Below are 15,959 nucleotides of genomic sequence, written 5' to 3' on the forward strand. Positions count from 1 at the left end.
TAGAAGAAAGAAGAGAAAATCATCTTATGACTCATTGTAAGCACTGGGGAGGCGTGACAAGCCCACCCCAGCCCCGCATGGCCCCTCAGTGGCAGCTGGCTACAGCCCCGTAACCTTTCAACTTGACCCAGGCGAGTCAGCTCCTGACCTGGGAGCCCCCGCTCCCACTTCTAGCAATTTGGATTTACTTCCACGAGGCTCTCTGTAATATAGGATTCTTTTCACTGTTGCCGTGGGTAAGTTCCCCGGGCTTGCCTGGTGTTGTCTTCACAGCGTCCTGAGAGCGATGCCACGGGACCCTCGTGTCTCAGGCCATCAAGGCTCACAGAGCAAGCGGGCAGGTGTCCAAACAAACACCTGGAGCGAGAGCATGCTCAAACCTCCGTCACTGCCCCTTGGGCCAGATACAGTGACCTCGCAAAGCCTCTGAGCAGATGCTGGCTGGCTATCTTCTATTCTTCCAGAATCTTCTAGGCAATTCTTCCTTTTCACTTAAACATCTCATCCTGCAATCAGAATCTACCCACTTTTCTGTCTTCAGGAGCGAGGGTCAGGCTAGTGATAATGAAAATTGTCATAATAATGGAGAAAAAGATAGTGGTGGCCTCTATGGAGGAGGTGCTGGGATGCCTCCTGGGTGACACAGCTGTCACACTTCACCTGCACGGAGCTGTGAGGAATGCTCTGTACGCTGTTCTGCTTGCACTCAAGGAGAGAGTGGGGAAACGCAAGGTGGCCGAACCTGCCACTTGTGGCTTCCTGGCAATGCTGGCGGGGTGATGGTGAATTGTAAGAGTGCCCGTGGCTCTGATGGGACCTTCTCGCAGCCTTTAGGAAGGGGGACTTGGGTGAAGCCCCCTGTACCTATGCACTCAGGAGTCACACCAGGAATTTGTCTTCGGGGGAAAAGGAGAGGCGTACGCAGACATCATGTGTGCGGGTGTCCGTTTTACGTGTGTAGAGTTTCATGGTAAATTCGTTGAAGAAGAGAACACAATCCGTGTGTGACCTTGACCTTGTGCCACCTTCTTTAAGGTAACATAGGGTGGGCGGTAAGTGCTGCTGAACGCGGCGTGTCTAACACGTGCCCTTTCTCTGCGAGGCACGTCGTAGCCTTGCGTGCTGGGAACACTCGCCAGGCCTGCGGTCTGCACTTGGACCGAGACAGACGGCCACCAGCAGCACAAAATGCAAACACCGGGGCACTTGGGATTGAGAGGGACCCTTGGGTCGTGGCCGGAGCTGAGTGCCTCGTCCCACCCCACTGGGAACAGGGTCAGCGACAGATTTGTCGCTGTTCTGCACGTGTCCAAGGATGACCGAGAAATCCCCCCGAGAATCGGCTGGGGTTACACACAAACTTTAGCAATTAGGCAAAATCGAGGAGGAGGCGTCTGTGGACAGTGCACTTCAACTGCTGTGGTGGAGCTGGCGGTGCTGGGAGCTCGGCGCAGACTGGCCCCCAGCCGGCCCACAGGGAGGGGCCCACCTGGCGCGGCCTCCCACCCCCACCTTGCTCCAGCCCGGCTGGCAGAGGCTCTGTCTCTCCACCGTGGCTCTCACTCAGCCCTCCCTTAAGACAGGGGTCTCACCAGGGCTGGTTCTGCTCCTGAGGGGCACGGGGCCATATCTGGGGACATCTGTGGTCGTCACAAAGGGGGGTGTTCTTGGCATGGAGTGGGTGGGACCAGGGATGCTGGCCGCTACCCCACAGTGTTCGGAACTCCCGGCAGAGAATGGTCTGCCCCCGGGGTCCCCAGTGCCCTAGAAGAGACCCACTTTAGAGAAAACCACCCAGCCACCTCCTTCCTGCGTCTGAGATGCTGGAGCCTCCGAAAGCCTTGACTGGACCTCCCCCACAGGGCCATAGGGTAGGAGGTTTCCACCCGATGTCAGCCCCCCCTCCACCCCCGGCCTGTGATGCTAGCTCCTGGGGCCCAGGGCAGCCAAGAAAGGCTCGTGTGGCCCAGGAGTGGCCGCAGCGGCACGACCCTTTGTATAAGTGGAAAAAACCCTGTTGGTTTGTGGAAAGAGCTAATAATGTTTGCAAAGGAAGGGGGGCGGCTCTCAAGAGCATGGGAGATCTTGGGACCTGGAGGGAAACAGCCTAGCCTGCGTGGAGCTTCTGTTGACCCCCCGGGGCAAGCCCACGGCAGAATCAGCCCCAAGGACCAGCACCACTCCCCCCACCCCAAACTTAAGGGTCTAGCTGCCAGCTTTTCAAACTGTGGTGGGCCCTCAGCAGCTGCAGGGGTCCCATTGGAGGCACAGACCAGGGCGTCTGCCTCAGACCCACAGAGGAGGCTGGTGCTGGCCACGGCAATGCAGCTGGACGGGACACTCGCCTCTCCCTCATGGCCGTGCTGGGAAGCAGGAAAAGGGTGCCCTCCTCCCAGTGGTGCATTCTCAGGGCAGCTGGTGCACATGGGTGTAGGCTGGAACTTGGTCTCGGGGTCACCCCGACAGCTGGACACGGTGGCCCCCAGGGACCGTGCTGCCATGGGTATCCAGTATCAGAGAGAGATTCGGCCCCATCCAGGGTTCTACCTGGAGCAGGGGTCCTGTTCCCTGGAAAACAACAGCTCCAAAGTGCCCGGGGCCCACCCCAGTGTGATCTCGGGACTTCCTGGCCTTCCGGTTGACCCCCTGGCCCTCGGCGGCCAGCCTCAGATCCCACGCCTTCCTGCGCCCATATACCTGTCACGTCCTCCACCCGAGGTTAATTGCTTTGCCCGGAGTCTGCATTTTCCACCTCTCCCTCTTTGGTCCCGGCACGTGGCTTCCAGCAAAGTAGAAAACCAGACGTGGAAAATCACCGAGCGTTACATTTCAAGGCTTCGTTCCTGAGTGTTTTGTTTTTCTGATACTAGTGTGTCTGATGGACTGGCCTGTCGTGCTCTGGAATGGGATAGTGCAAATTCCAGAGAAACGCTTGACCACCCCCCAGCCCCCGGGAAAACACAGGTGTCTCTCCCCCAGGGTTGGTTGTAAGGAGTAAAGCAGATCCTCCAGAAACCCCCCGATTTCTCTGGAGGACACGGCCAGTTCCAGTCCACGTGCCACATTTTTGGTGACAGCAGGTGAAGTCAGAACTATTGAACCGCGCTCCTCTGTCTCTGTCTCTCCCTTCTCATTGGGGGAAGGTGGTGCCCTTTGGAAAAACTGCAAAAGGTATGTAGCATTCTCTCTGACTTCATGAGTGTGGAATCTGTTGTTTTTTAGAAAAAGGAACAAGCAAACCACAGTGCTTGGTGCGCACATGACACATGGGCGTCGTGTCGCCGTGGAAAGAGCTCTGGGCTCGTGGCCAGGAAACCCGCGTGTGGACCCCAGGCCCGCCTCTCCCCGGCTCTGTCCCGGTCGGCAGATTCCTTTCATCTCTGCCACGGGAATTACATCCCCCAGCTTCCTGAGACTTGCAGAGATGCAGCGAGGCCTAGATCTAAGCCCGCACAACCCCAGCGCTGGAGCAGGTCCCTGGCAGAGGCGGGGGCACTGAAGCCGGGGCGGGGCATGCCCCGTGTGTGTGTGTGTGTGTGTGTGTGTGTGTGTGTGTGTGTGTGTGTGTGAAGCGCGTCCAGCCGGCTCGGCTGCTGCCTGTGCTGGCGTTGGTCGTTCTCGGTGAAACCCCTCCGCCGCCACCCTGAGCCCCTTCCAGCTCCAGACAGCAGGTGGTGACGTCGCCTTCGTGCCCCCTCCAGCAATGTGTGTCTCCTCTCTGCTGTTCCAGATCAGTCCGGCGGATGGGCCGCCAGCGCGGTCCATCTCTTCAGAGAACCAACTTTGGATCTCGTGGATGCTTGCGCGGTGTTTCTAGTCTCTGTTTCGTCTATCTCCACTCTGTATTTGTCACTTCCTTCCTCCTGCCAGCTCCGGTTTCTCTTGTGTTTCCCGTTCTCGTTCCTCCAAGTGTGAAGTCAGGTCATGGACCCGAGATCTTCCTCCTGTCTTCACAAAGCCCCCTGGTTTAGACGTCAGCCTCATCCAGAAACAGCTACACGGAAACATCCAGAATAACGCTTGACCACACACCTGGGCATCCAGTGTCCCAGCCAAGCAGACGTGGAAAGTTCACCAGCCCTTGGTCACCCAGGCTCATGGCCCCTGGAGCCATCGCCGTGGCCCCTGGGAGGGGCAGGATGGGACTGGCGCTGGGGACTTGGTGAGGAGAGTCGAGGGGGCAGCTGGACGCTCGTGCCACGTGGTCACGGCATCCGGAAGGTGCAGACAACCCAAGTGCCATCAGCCGATGAACAGATGAACAAAAGACGGCACGTCCCTCGGCCGTGAGCAGGAGCGAGGCGCCCACACACGCTGCCCGGGGACGGACCCCGAGCCCACGATGCTCACGGAGGGAACCAGACACAGACGGCCCCACGGCGTATGAGTCCACATGTGTGACACGTCCGGAACAGGCTCCTCCACGGGCGGGAAGGGGGCTCGTGGGGCTGGGGGCTGGGGGAGGGGACCACTGATGGGTGTGAGTTTCATTTTGGGGAGACGGAATGTTCTGGAACTAGAGTGTGGTGGTTGCACAACAGCGTGAATCTATTTAATGCCACTGAACTGCACACTCAAAAATGGTTAAAACAAGGGCACCTGGCCGGCTCAGTCAGTAGATCCTGCAACTTTTGATCTGATCTCAGGGTCATGAGGTTGAGCCCCGTATTGGGCTTGGAGCCTCCTTAATTAAAAAATTGGTTAAAACAACAAGTCTTCTATTATGTATACATTTAACCGTACGTATGCACTTCAAAAATTGACAATGTAATATACCAAAAAATGTTGAATTGTATATTTTAAATGGCGAATGGTGTGGTTTCTGGGTTGACATCTCTAAAGCTGCTAAAAAGAAGGGGTGTAGGGAAGAGAGGAGGAAGACCCAGCATGCCGCGGAGGGCGTCGCGGTGCTAGAGTCGCGGTCAGGGCTTTCTTGCGCTCCGACATCTCGTGCCTCTGCCGAGGGCACGGGGGACAGGCCTTCCCAGATGCCTGAAACAGCAGGCGTGAGCTCCCAGCCACAGAGCGGGATCCGGCTCCCAACTGGTCTCTGCCTCGGCGTGGTGGGCCTGAGAGACACCGTGTCCCTCCCGGTGCGGGTGTGGGACCCGTGTGGGTGCAGGTGGGACCCCCGGCACGTGTGCAGCAGGGCCGGCGAGCTGTCTGGTGAGGCAGGGAGTCCTGGACCGTTGGGCGCCTCCAGTAGTCGCAGAACGTCTGCTGGCGTTCCGGGCACTTTGTTCTAAAACGCGGCAAAGAGCCAGGCTGGTGACGAGTGATTCGTTTTAGATGGCTCTTCGGCCTGGAATTGATTGATCAGTGAATCTCCATATTCGCTGGTGCGGTTCCTTCTCGAACACACCAGGGCCCCCTCCTGTCTCTGTCCCTCGCCAGCTGCGTGGCCGTGGGCTTGCTCCCCCGGACAGGACACACAGCTGTTTCTTCCTAGAGTGGTGATTTTCATCAGGGATTTTGGGATCGCCAGGGCGACGTTATTGTTATTTTGTATCATTTTTGTATTCTGTATAGATTATTTTTACAGTCAGACAGATTCATTTTAGGAGCAGAAGGCCCAGTTGGCGTGACATCGTAGGGTGAAGTGGGGGGCCATGCTGGTGGCCACATCAGGCTGCCCCCCCACCTCCTCCAGGCCGGGTTTTATCTCTAGTATCTCTGGTCACGTTCCTCTGCTGTATTAGTTTGTGATGCTGTGTAACAAATGTCCCCAAACTCCACCGTGTGTTCTCCCACAGTCTCTGGGAGTCAAGAATCTGGGCGCAGCCTGACTGGGTCCTCTGCTCAGGGTCCCACAGGGCCACCGTCCAGGTGTCAGCCAGCCCGCAGCCTCACTGGAGACGGGGCGACACCCTGCGCCTGAGCTCCCTCGGGGTGCTGGCAGAGCTCCTCTCCCCCCAGCTGCGGGCCTGTGCACCGGGCTGCTGGCGGCTCCTGGGGCTCACCCACCGCTCCTCGGCACATAGGCATCCTAAACACAGCCATGCTCGGCCACGCCAGCAAGGAAGATCGCACGGGTGGGGACGGAAGTGCAGGGGCCCCGCTGGAGAACACACTGCCTGCTCTGCGGAAGTCCCGTGCCGACCCCGCAGGATCACGCTCGTGCGTTCTGCGCGTTCTCCCCTTCCTGTGCACCATCCGTCCTGGGTCCTGTGGAGACTCTGAGAGCCCCCAGCAGCCAGGGATCCCCTTCCAGCCAGAGTCACAGGAGACTCGGCACTCCCCGGGCAGCCCCGGGCTTGGCTGTCTTCCTGCAGTAACAAGAAAAGGCGTAATGGAATTTGGACGGTTGAGAAAGGGGATGTCAGCGTGAGCAGAACCAGACACTCGATCTCATTGTTAGAAATTCCGCGCGGGTCATCGAAACCTCATCTTGGGGCAGAGGCCACTGGGAGTGGAGATTAACTCACTCCCAGAAGAGGTTTCCCACAAACCCAGCACTGGCACTTGCACCGCATGGCCAGCCGTGGCCACCCGTGGTCACCCAGGCACTGAGATCCCTCCTCCAGCCGCTGGGGCCCAAGGCTGCTGTGGTTGTCCCTCCCTGGAAGGTTTCGTAAGAGACAGCAAAGCCCCAGTCTTAGCACCACGTGGCTGATACGACTCCTTTGCTCCCTGTCCACGCCCCCCGATGAGCGTGTGGCCCAGCAGCCTGGCAGCTGAGGCCTGGCAAACCCCCCTGCCCCCCCGCACTGGCTGGAACTGGCATCCCGGGCTGGACCTCTTGCTTCTCTGTCCCTTTACTCTGTTTGGGGTCACACGTGCACCCAGAGCCACGTGGGTTGGCACTCGAGTGGGGGTTCCATGCAGACATCCTGACGCTTTGCTGCAGAGCAGACGGGCACCCCAGACCCTCCTGTCTGCATCATGTGGGCATCCGGGGCCCCTCAGGAGTGCTGACCCGCCTGGACACTGAGGATTCATGGTGTGTGCCTGGAGCGCATGCTGGGAGCTGGGCATGTCCTTTGACCCCAGTGGGACCAACACAGCACACAGATTTCATGGGAGTGCTGCCTCGTGGGATTGGATATCCCTCGACCAGGGTCTCCTCTCTGGCACCATGGACCCTGGGCTGGGGCCCTCCCTGCGGGGCATCCCGGGCACTGTGGGGGCTGAGCAGTATCCTGGGCCCCACCCCTCCATGCCAGGATCCCCCAACTTGTGGGGACCATAGACAGAGTCCCCCAGCTAGACCCCCTTGCAGACTCTGCGTCCCCCACACCAGGAAAGTCTGAAACTGTTCAGTGAGTCCCGCTCTTGGCTGTTCGTGTTGTTCTCCATTGTTAACGTGGAAAATACCCCTCGTGACAGCTAGCCCTTAGGAAGAGTCCTCTGGGTCTGCTTTATCCCCGGACTTTCCAGCCACACCAGAGGTGGTGGGACATCCCTGGGGACTTCACAGGTGCTCTGTGACACAGTGTGGAGCCTTCAGGAGCTGGCTGTTGGCCAACGGCCCAGCGGCCAAGAGCAAGGAGCTGCCCCTGATGGCCCAGGTCTGAGGCCCAGCCTCACCCGCCTGTGCCTGGACAGGCCGCCCCTTCTGCAGAGCAGAGAGGAGCTGAGGTACCCAGGAACCCCCATCTTGGTCCCTGGAACCTGTGAATATGATACCTACCATGGCAGAGGGCACCTTGCCGGTGGGAGCAAGTCACAGCCCCTGATGTGGGGGTGACCCTGGGCTCCCGGGGCCCAGCGTCCTCATGAGGTCCTCATGAGAGGGAGGCAGAGGGTGGGAGCCCCAGAGACGGGCAGACCCCACGCTGCTGGCGGTGAGGATGGAGGAGGTGTCGTGGGCTGGGAAGAGGCAGGAGCCAGGTCTCCCTGGGGCCCCGGGGGGACCAGCCCTGCCCGCACCTGGGTTTAGCCCCGGGAGGCCCATGTCAGATTTCCTGACCCCAGAAGTGTTCGAGAATATATGTGTGTGGTTTTAAGCCACCAAGCTGGTGGTCGTTTGTGACAGTGGCCACAGGGAACGCGTAAGGGCCCGGGGATGCCCACGGAGCTGTGGACACCCCAAGAAGGGGTCTCGTGCAGACTGGCCGTGCACCTTCTCAGAGGTGATGACGTTCCCAGGGCTTTGTTGGGGACATAGGAGTTTGTCCGGGCGCAGGACGGAAGGACCTGCCTGACCAAGGTGGGAAGGCTGGGTCTCCCCTCCCCCCTCTCCCCGGCCTTCCTGCCCCTCACGGGGCCAGGATGACGGCATTTCCTCAGTGCTCGGAAGCCAAGAGCAGGAGCGCTCAGCGTCCAGGCCCAGCCATTCCGGGCTTGCAAACCCTCACATGACTGCAGTCATACCCCTGGTGACAGAGGGAGCCTTCTCTTCTGCTCCCGCATCAGCCACATCGTCACCCTTGGTCACCACCCGCGCCCACAAGCCGGCTCATTCTCGGGCTCCGCGCTCCCAGCCCCCGCAGCACCCGAGCGCCCTGCAGCGCTGTTTTTCCCTCGCTTGTGGGCACCTCATTCATTCCCGAGTCCCCAGCGCTTTCTAAATATAGCTGCCCGGGGGACCGATTTAGCCTGTGCACAAAAGGACCGGGCTGACAGGGAGAGTCACGAGACGCTGTTTTCCAAGGCGTCCGTGGCTTCTCTTGGGAAACGTCTACCTGGCAAAATCCCAAGGAGCTCCCCTCCCCCAAACCCACCGAAAGGTCACGGATGCACAAAGGCTCAGAGGAGGCCCTCATGTGGCCGGCCCGCCCCACACCAGGCCAGGGTGACCATGACCCTGGAGAAGCCGCAGGCAGGGGGTGGGGGGACCCGTGCTTGGAGCCTCGGAGGGGCTTCAGAGGTGGGTGGCAGAGGCCAGGGTGGGGGGTCAAAGAGGTTTTGCGTCTGCCTGGTATTGAAGTTCAAATGCCAGCAAGGCTCCCAGGGCTCTCTGGAGAGACCAGAGGTGACCCCACCCCCGCTTCTGGGGACCCATGGAGGCACCTGCCCCTCCCTCTGATTTTCCCGGCTGATGTCCAGACTGTGCTGTCCTCGCCGTGTGTCCGCTTCTCTAGAGTCTGCGACAGGGTCTCTCCCGCCTGCCCCCGACCCTGCTGACAATCTGGGCAGGTCACTCTCTGTGGGCGCGTCCTAGGCACTGTGGGGCGGGGGGGGTCAGCAGCATCCCTGGCCCCACCCCCTCGGTGCCATGAGCACCCCCTGTTGTGAGGACCACAGACGTCCCCGGACATCGCCCCACGTCATCCCTGGGTGAGGGTCCCTGTTCTAGGGGGGCTCATGACAGGCACTACCATGCAAAGGCTCCCCCAGAGGAGTTCAGGGCCAAGGCCTCGTGCACACCATGGGTGTTGATCAAGGTAAACGTGTCGCTGTCGTCTGCAGACCTTGCGGGGGTGTCTTGTTCCGTGGCACCTCAGAATCTCCTCTCTGCCTCTTCTGTCTCCCTTTGTTTTGGTTTAGGATTTCTTGTCAGCATCCTGTCTCTCTGCACTTCGTGTGCCAGGAAATAGTCGCCCCCTGGCGGGGTGGGGGGCTGTGTACCCCTCCGAGCATCCCCCCCACCCCCCTAGAATCTGCCTGCAGGTTAGTGTTCTTGGGTTTGGGCTTTTTCTTCCCCTTTAAAGGTTGGCACAGGCAGGGATCTCCCTGTCTGTCCCCAGGAGAGAGAGATTCAGAAGCTCTGTGAACTGTAAAACTGCTGGTTCTGGAAGTTTTAAAGCAAACTGAAGGCTGTTTCTGTTCTCCCTAAAGACAAGGGGTCGCTGTGCCGCCTGCCACCTGCCCTCCCAGCCTGTGCAGCCCCCTTCCAGCCCACCTTCCAGGGGCTCTGACTTCCCCGCCCCGGCCCCACAAGCCCGGCAGCCCCATGAGGGGACTGGAGAGAAGCCGCCGGGCTGTCCCAACTGGACGTCACAAGGCCTTGCCGTCCGGAGATGAAATGCAGGCACACTCATGGCCTGTGGACCAGAGCCGCAGGGCTGGCTGTGGCCGCTAGCGGAGCGCTGCTGGACGCCTCTGGCTCGAGCCCTGGGCCTGCATCTCTGGGCGGTGCAGGAGGAGGGAGGCAGGCGTCACGAACTCAGCACACCAACTGTAGTGCCCATGCTCAGCCATGAGGAGCGAATGCCAGCTGGGACCCTCCCGGGCTGCGGGACCCACATCCTGCACAGAGGGTGCTAGGACGAAGCCAGCCCGACAGTCCGGGGACCCTGCTCCGGCCTCGACCTGGCCTCTTGGCGAGCTTTGTGACAAACTGTCCCAAACCTAGTGGCTTACCACAGTACCCATGAGCTGGCTCCCAGGTCTGGAGGTGGGGCATGGTGTGGCTGGTTTCCCTCCTCGGGGTCTCACCAGGCCAAAGTCAGAGCTTGATTTCTTCTGTGCCTGTTCAGATTGCTCCAGAATTCAGTCCCTTGCAACTACAGGACCAGGGTCCCCACTCCCTTGCTGGCCGCCAGCTCCTAGTGGCCGCCCCCATTCCTTGCCCCAGCCCCCTCCATCTTCAGAGCCGGCAACAGGGATCTCTCTGCACCAAATCCCTTTTGAGCTTCAAACAGTTTCGCCTCCTTGGGACACCTGGGTGGCTCAGTCGGGGAAGTGTCTGCCTTCGGCTCAGGTCATGATCCCAGGGTCCTGTGATCGAGCCCCACGTCGGGCCCCCTGCTTCTCCCTCTGCCTGCCGCTCCCCCTGATGTGCTCTCTCTCTCTCTCACAAATACATAAAATCTTTTTTATTTTTTTTTAAGATTTTATTTATTTATTTGACAGAGAGACAGCCAGCGAGAGAGGGAACACAGCAGGGGAGTGGGAGAGGAAGAAGCAGGCTCCCAGCGGAGGAGCCCGATGTGGGACTCGATCCCGGAACGCCGGAATCGCGCCCTGAGCTGAAGGCAGACGCTTAACGACTGTGCTACCCAGGCGCCCCATAAAATCTTTTTTAAAAAAAAGTTTCGGGGCACCTGGGTGGCACAGTGGTTGGGCGTCTGCCTTCGGCTCAGGACGTGATCCCGGCGTTGTGGGATCGAGCCCCACATCAGGCTCCTCCGCTATGAGCCTGCTTCTTCCTCTCCCACTCCCCCTGCTTGTGTTCCCTCTCTCGCTGGCTGACTCTCTCTCTCTGTCAAATAAATAAAGAAAATCTTTAAAAAAAAATAAAATAAAATAAAAAAATTAAAAAAAGTTTCTCCTCCCTTTCAAGGGCCCACCTGATTAAATCAGGCCCACCAAGGGCCATCTCCCCTTCTTAAAGCCACTGCTGCCACATGGCAGGGCCTTTGCCTGGAGCAAGATTGGGTCGTATGCTCCAATCCCACCCATACTCAAGGCCAAGGGATCATAGCAGTCGCTGGGGGTTATCGCAGAGGGATGCCCCCCACACCTGTTTCATCTCTCCAGCAAGCACACACCCCCTGGCTCTGAGGAGGGCTGCCCTAGAGCTGCCGGGACCGGAGCTGCCGGGGTGGAGCACGTGCCGTCTGAGGTCGGGGCTTGTTGACCCCCCTTCTCCCAGGCCTGACAGCTCCTGCTGCTTCCAGAAGACGTGTCTGTGTGGGAGACACGGGGTGGTTGAGCGGTGGGCTCTTAGGAGGACTGACTCCTGAACCCCGCTCACTCGTCTCCGGTGCCGTCAGCGCCCGGCCTTGTTTCCCCAGCGTGGGAGTTCGCCTGGGCCGTCCTCTGCAACCCTGGGTCCGGCGAATTTGCGCCTTGCAGAAGAGATGCAAGCGGGCCTCCCTGAGGGGCCCCAGGGCTATCAGGAAAACTTCAGCACCTGGAATTGCCCACACGAGACCCCCCAGCTGCTTCCCACTGGCCGGCCAGCTCCATGTGCCCCATGTGGGCCTGCAGGCGGCTCTCAGAAGCCCGAGCCCCCTGGGTGCAGAAACACAGTTCCCTGCAGCCCAGACCTCATCCGTGACCAAGGTGGGGGGGGGGGGTGCTGCCGGGGGTGGTCCTCAGCTGCTCTGGGCCACACCGCCTTCAGACCACCAGAACCGAGAGCCCCGAGAGCTCCGAGAGCAGCTCCTCGAAGGCCCTTCCCTCCTGGCCGCTGCCCCACCAGGCACATTTTTCACATTCTTTTCCTGCTACGCATCCCAGCCCGCCAACTTTCGGAAGCCTGCACTGGCATCCATTCTGGTAAGGAGCCGGCCCAGGCCGCTGGGGTGCGGGCTCCGGGAGCAGGGCGGGAGTGGCGCTCCCCCCAGCTATGAGAGCTATGTGTGGAATTCCGAGGGATCTCGGGCATTTTTGTCTGGCTGTCACTGCTTCCTGTGCAGCTGGGAACCACCTCGGAGGGTGGAGTCGGCGCCCGGGGCTGAACAGAGGGCCGCATCAGCTCCAAGGGGAGGATCGGAGCCCGGGACCCCCGCAGGGCCCCGTCTGCACCTGGCCTTGCGCGCCACCACACGGAGGTTCGGCCTGCACACCCCCAGGGGGCTCTCGGGTCCCTGCTTGGCGCGCGTCCCCTGTGGGCGGTCCCGACGCAGTCACGCTGAGCACTGTGGCGCGATGCAGGGTCTGAATGACCTCTCAGAGCGGCTACGTCTGGGCCCAAGCTGCAGCCTGAGCGCCCGTTACTCCGTCTAACTCACCGAGACGGAAGCTGCAGCACACCCAGCCCGCGGCCGGAGGGCCGAGGACACAGAAATACGATCCTGGGAAGCCCTCCCAGGGGTCCTCCACGGGTGTCGAGGCCACACGCCTTCCGGGGAACACAGCGTTTCTCAAACTCACACGGGCAGCGCTGTGGGAAGCTGGCGGGGAAGTGTGCTGCTGCCCGTGGGAAGACGTTCCCGGGACTTGTCCCGGATTCGCCCACACACTGCTGGACAGGAAGCACAAAGCTAAGACATTCTGTCATTAACGCTCCCTCGGGGTTCCCTCGGAGCCCCCACGCCCAGGCCCCCGACGTCTGCAGTGTTCTGCAGCACACCCAGCGGCCAGTTCTTCCCCAAAGGAAGAAGTGGCCCTGAGGCTCCTGGGACCGGTGTGGGTGTCGAGAACCCTGGAACCCCAGCCCCTCAGACCCAGGAGCGCCGTAGCTCCTACTCCCTACGCCCTCTGCCGAGTACACGGGCTGTGGAGGATACAAAGTCCACGCCAGCCCTGACCGCCAAGCTGCCTCTGGGTCCACGGGGAACAGGCACGAAGGGGGACAGGGCAGTGCGGTGGGACGTGGCCAGGCGGCTCCTGGGTCTCGTCTCCCCACTGGTCCTGGTTTGGCAATGACATTCAAACCCTGGTCCAACCTCCACCAGCCACGTGATCTCAGGAAGGTTATTAACATACAAACATCTTTGAGCCTCAGCTTCCGAACGGGTGAAAGTGGGCACAGTGGTCCCTCCATGGTCCCGACATCATGGTCTCACGAATGACAGGGACTGTTCGTACTCGTTACTGGCATTTCTGCAAGTTGCCGGCGGGGTGAGTTTGGACAAACCTCCACCTGTCTCCAGGCCTCCGAGGAGGCCTCCTCCCCAAGGTGAGGTCAGAACGAACAGAAGGCGCTCAGCCTCTGAGCAGCAGGAGAAGCTGGGAACTCCAGGCCTTTGGAGATGAGGGATACGTCCCTGCTCTTGGGAAGGCGATGGTTTCACAGGCGTGCGTGAAGCCATCAGACTGAGCTTCCCGTGTGCGTGGCTTATACAGGACGAAGCCACTGCACCATCTTTTTTTTTTTTTTTAAGATTTATTTACTTATTTTAACAAGGTGTAGGGGTGGAGGGAGAGCGAGACTCCCAAGCAGACTCCCCTCTGAGCACGGAGCCCATGGGGCTCCATCTCATGGCCCTGAAATCATGACCTGAGCTGAAACTGAGAGGCAGGTGCTTAACTGATTGCCCCCAGGGCCCCCCATCTTTACGTTACCTATATAACAAATCAGATCCCTCCCCAGCCCGTGTTTTACAGATGAGAAGGCTGGGGCTCGGAGAGCCGGGGGACATGCAGCCCTCCGTCTGCACGCCGTCACCCAGCACCACACGCAGACTAGCGCTCCGTGTTCCTGTCCGCACGCCAGAAACACAAATAGTCCGTGTCAGGCTCTAAAGCTGGCAAGCTGTTGATTGGTTTTAGTTCTGATTAGGAAGACAGCACTGGCTTGGGTTTCAACAGCAGCAAGGTGAGGTCTTGCCTTTTTCTTCCTTTTTTTATAAAACGCGTTTGCTTAAAAACCTTACTCCGCACACATGATGGACTGTCAGTCGGCCGCGAGCAGGAGCGAGGCGCCCACACGCACTGCCCGGGGGATGGACCCGAGCCCACGACGCTCAGGGAGGGAGCCAGACACAGAAGGCCCTGCGGCGTGTGAGTCCACGTGTGACACTTCCTGTTTCTCTAAAATTTCACTTGGGGATGGTTTTAAGCAGAGAAGTCACATGGTGAGATTTCTCCTCGAAAGGTGATTCAGGGGGCCACGGCACAAGATGTTTTGGAGAGAGACACGGACTCCATGCCCAAGGAACTGGCAGCCCTTGGGAGAGGCAGGCAGACAGGAGTACTGATCCCCTGGGCACACATGGTGGGAACCCGTATGGGGAGGCCCAGATGGCCCACTGCATCCCCTGGGGAGCACCCACACCCAGAGTGCGGCCAGATGGCGGAAGAAGAGAACTCAGGTCTCTTTAGCCCCTTCTAGGGCCCCACCTCCTGAGGCTGTCACCTTGGGACTAAGGATCTCTCCATGAATTTGGGGAGACACCTTCAGGCCACAACAGCAGGGGAGATGCTGGGGGAAGAATTCCTGGCAGAGGACAGTGAGTGACAGGCTTGGACTTTGCACCTGATTCTGTGAGGGAGCAGGGCCCCCCTTGCGGTTTCTGCGTAGGGGAGGGTCAGGCACCAGCTGTCGGAAGGAGGGATGGAGGGGGAGACGGGAGTTGCATCCCTGCTGGGGTGGCACAGGGAGCTGCCTGAGGTGGCAGGCAGTGTGGGGAGGCCCCAGCGGGCCAAGAAGTCTCTGCAGACGGCCTGCCTCGGTCTCTCGCTCTGGCCCCGGACCAGGTGCAGGTGCATGTGTAGCTTTCGGGGGCTGACTTGGTTTCCCCTGTGTGTGAAGTCACACGATCCAGAGAGGATGTCTCTAGCACCCAAGGCTGCAGTCGCTGGAATGCTGTAACCAAAATGGCATAATAAAAAGGAGCAGCCTAAAATGTTTAAGGCCGACACATAGAACAGCGGTTGAAAAACTGGTTGCAGGTGAACAGGGAGTTGCCGGCTGGTGACTGGGGTGCTCCAAGCCTTTTCTGGGGACTTCCACTCCCTGTTGAATTTTCCATGAGAACTCTCGGGTTATTTTGTCAAGTTCTGTCCCGGGTTTTTCAACTCCTTCATGCATTTCCTCCCTTCCAGCGGGACTCATGTTTCGCCAATATCCTCTTGCTCTGCCTTAACAAGCCGGGTCTGCTGGAGAGGCTGGCTGTTCCCTGTGTGTCTGGAAATGTCTGTATTTCACCTAAAATCTTGAAGTTCGTTTTCCCCAGGTCTAGAGTTTTCACCGAGTCCGCCTGGTTGTTGGTCCTTTTCCCTCCAGCAGCTAATGTTTGCCTGCTTGCTTCGTAATTAACCGATTTTATTAAGGTGTGATTCATAGTGAAAGGAACAGGTCTTAAATACACAGCTGGATGAGTTTGGACACACATGCACCTGTGAACACCAACACCTCCAGCAAGATGTGAGACGTTTCTGGTGTCTGAGCTCTGTTGCCGGACAAAATATTTTTGAGATTCACACGTGTGGCTCCTGTCCTCTGTAGGCTGGGTTTTGTCACTGTGCCATCATATTTCCCGGCATGAACTAGCATGGTGTGGTTATACGTTCTCCTGTGGGCGGGCATTTGGGTTGTTTCCAGTTTTCGCTGTTATAAGTAAAGACGTGTGAACATCTCGTACAAGTCCTTTCACGGAGGTCTGTCTTTGTTTATCTTGGGTAGGTCCCTCAGAGCAGAATTGCTGGGTCATAGGTTAGGCGCGTGTTTAGCCTTTTAAGAA

The 15,959-nt window shown here is 59.2% G+C and overlaps 1 protein-coding gene across 3 annotated transcripts in view; it reads left to right on the forward strand.

The window, feature by feature from the left end:
• The window catches only part of GNG7 (G protein subunit gamma 7), a 120,845-nt gene that overhangs the window by 88,406 nt on the left and 16,480 nt on the right, over positions 1–15,959 (forward strand). The window contains exon 4 of one of the 3 annotated variants that reach the window (XM_087867421.1): positions 2,980–3,171. The exons of the other annotated variants lie outside the window; for them this stretch is intronic. The gene's annotated coding sequence lies outside the window, so the exon portion shown is untranslated. The remainder of the gene's footprint in view (positions 1–2,979; positions 3,172–15,959) is intronic. 3 annotated transcript variants of the gene reach the window in all.

The sequence above is a fragment of the Ursus americanus genome, chromosome 14 (genome assembly GCF_024610735.1).
Source record: "Ursus americanus isolate L20-20 chromosome 14, mUrsAme1.1.p, whole genome shotgun sequence".
NCBI lineage: Eukaryota > Metazoa > Chordata > Mammalia > Carnivora > Ursidae > Ursus > Ursus americanus.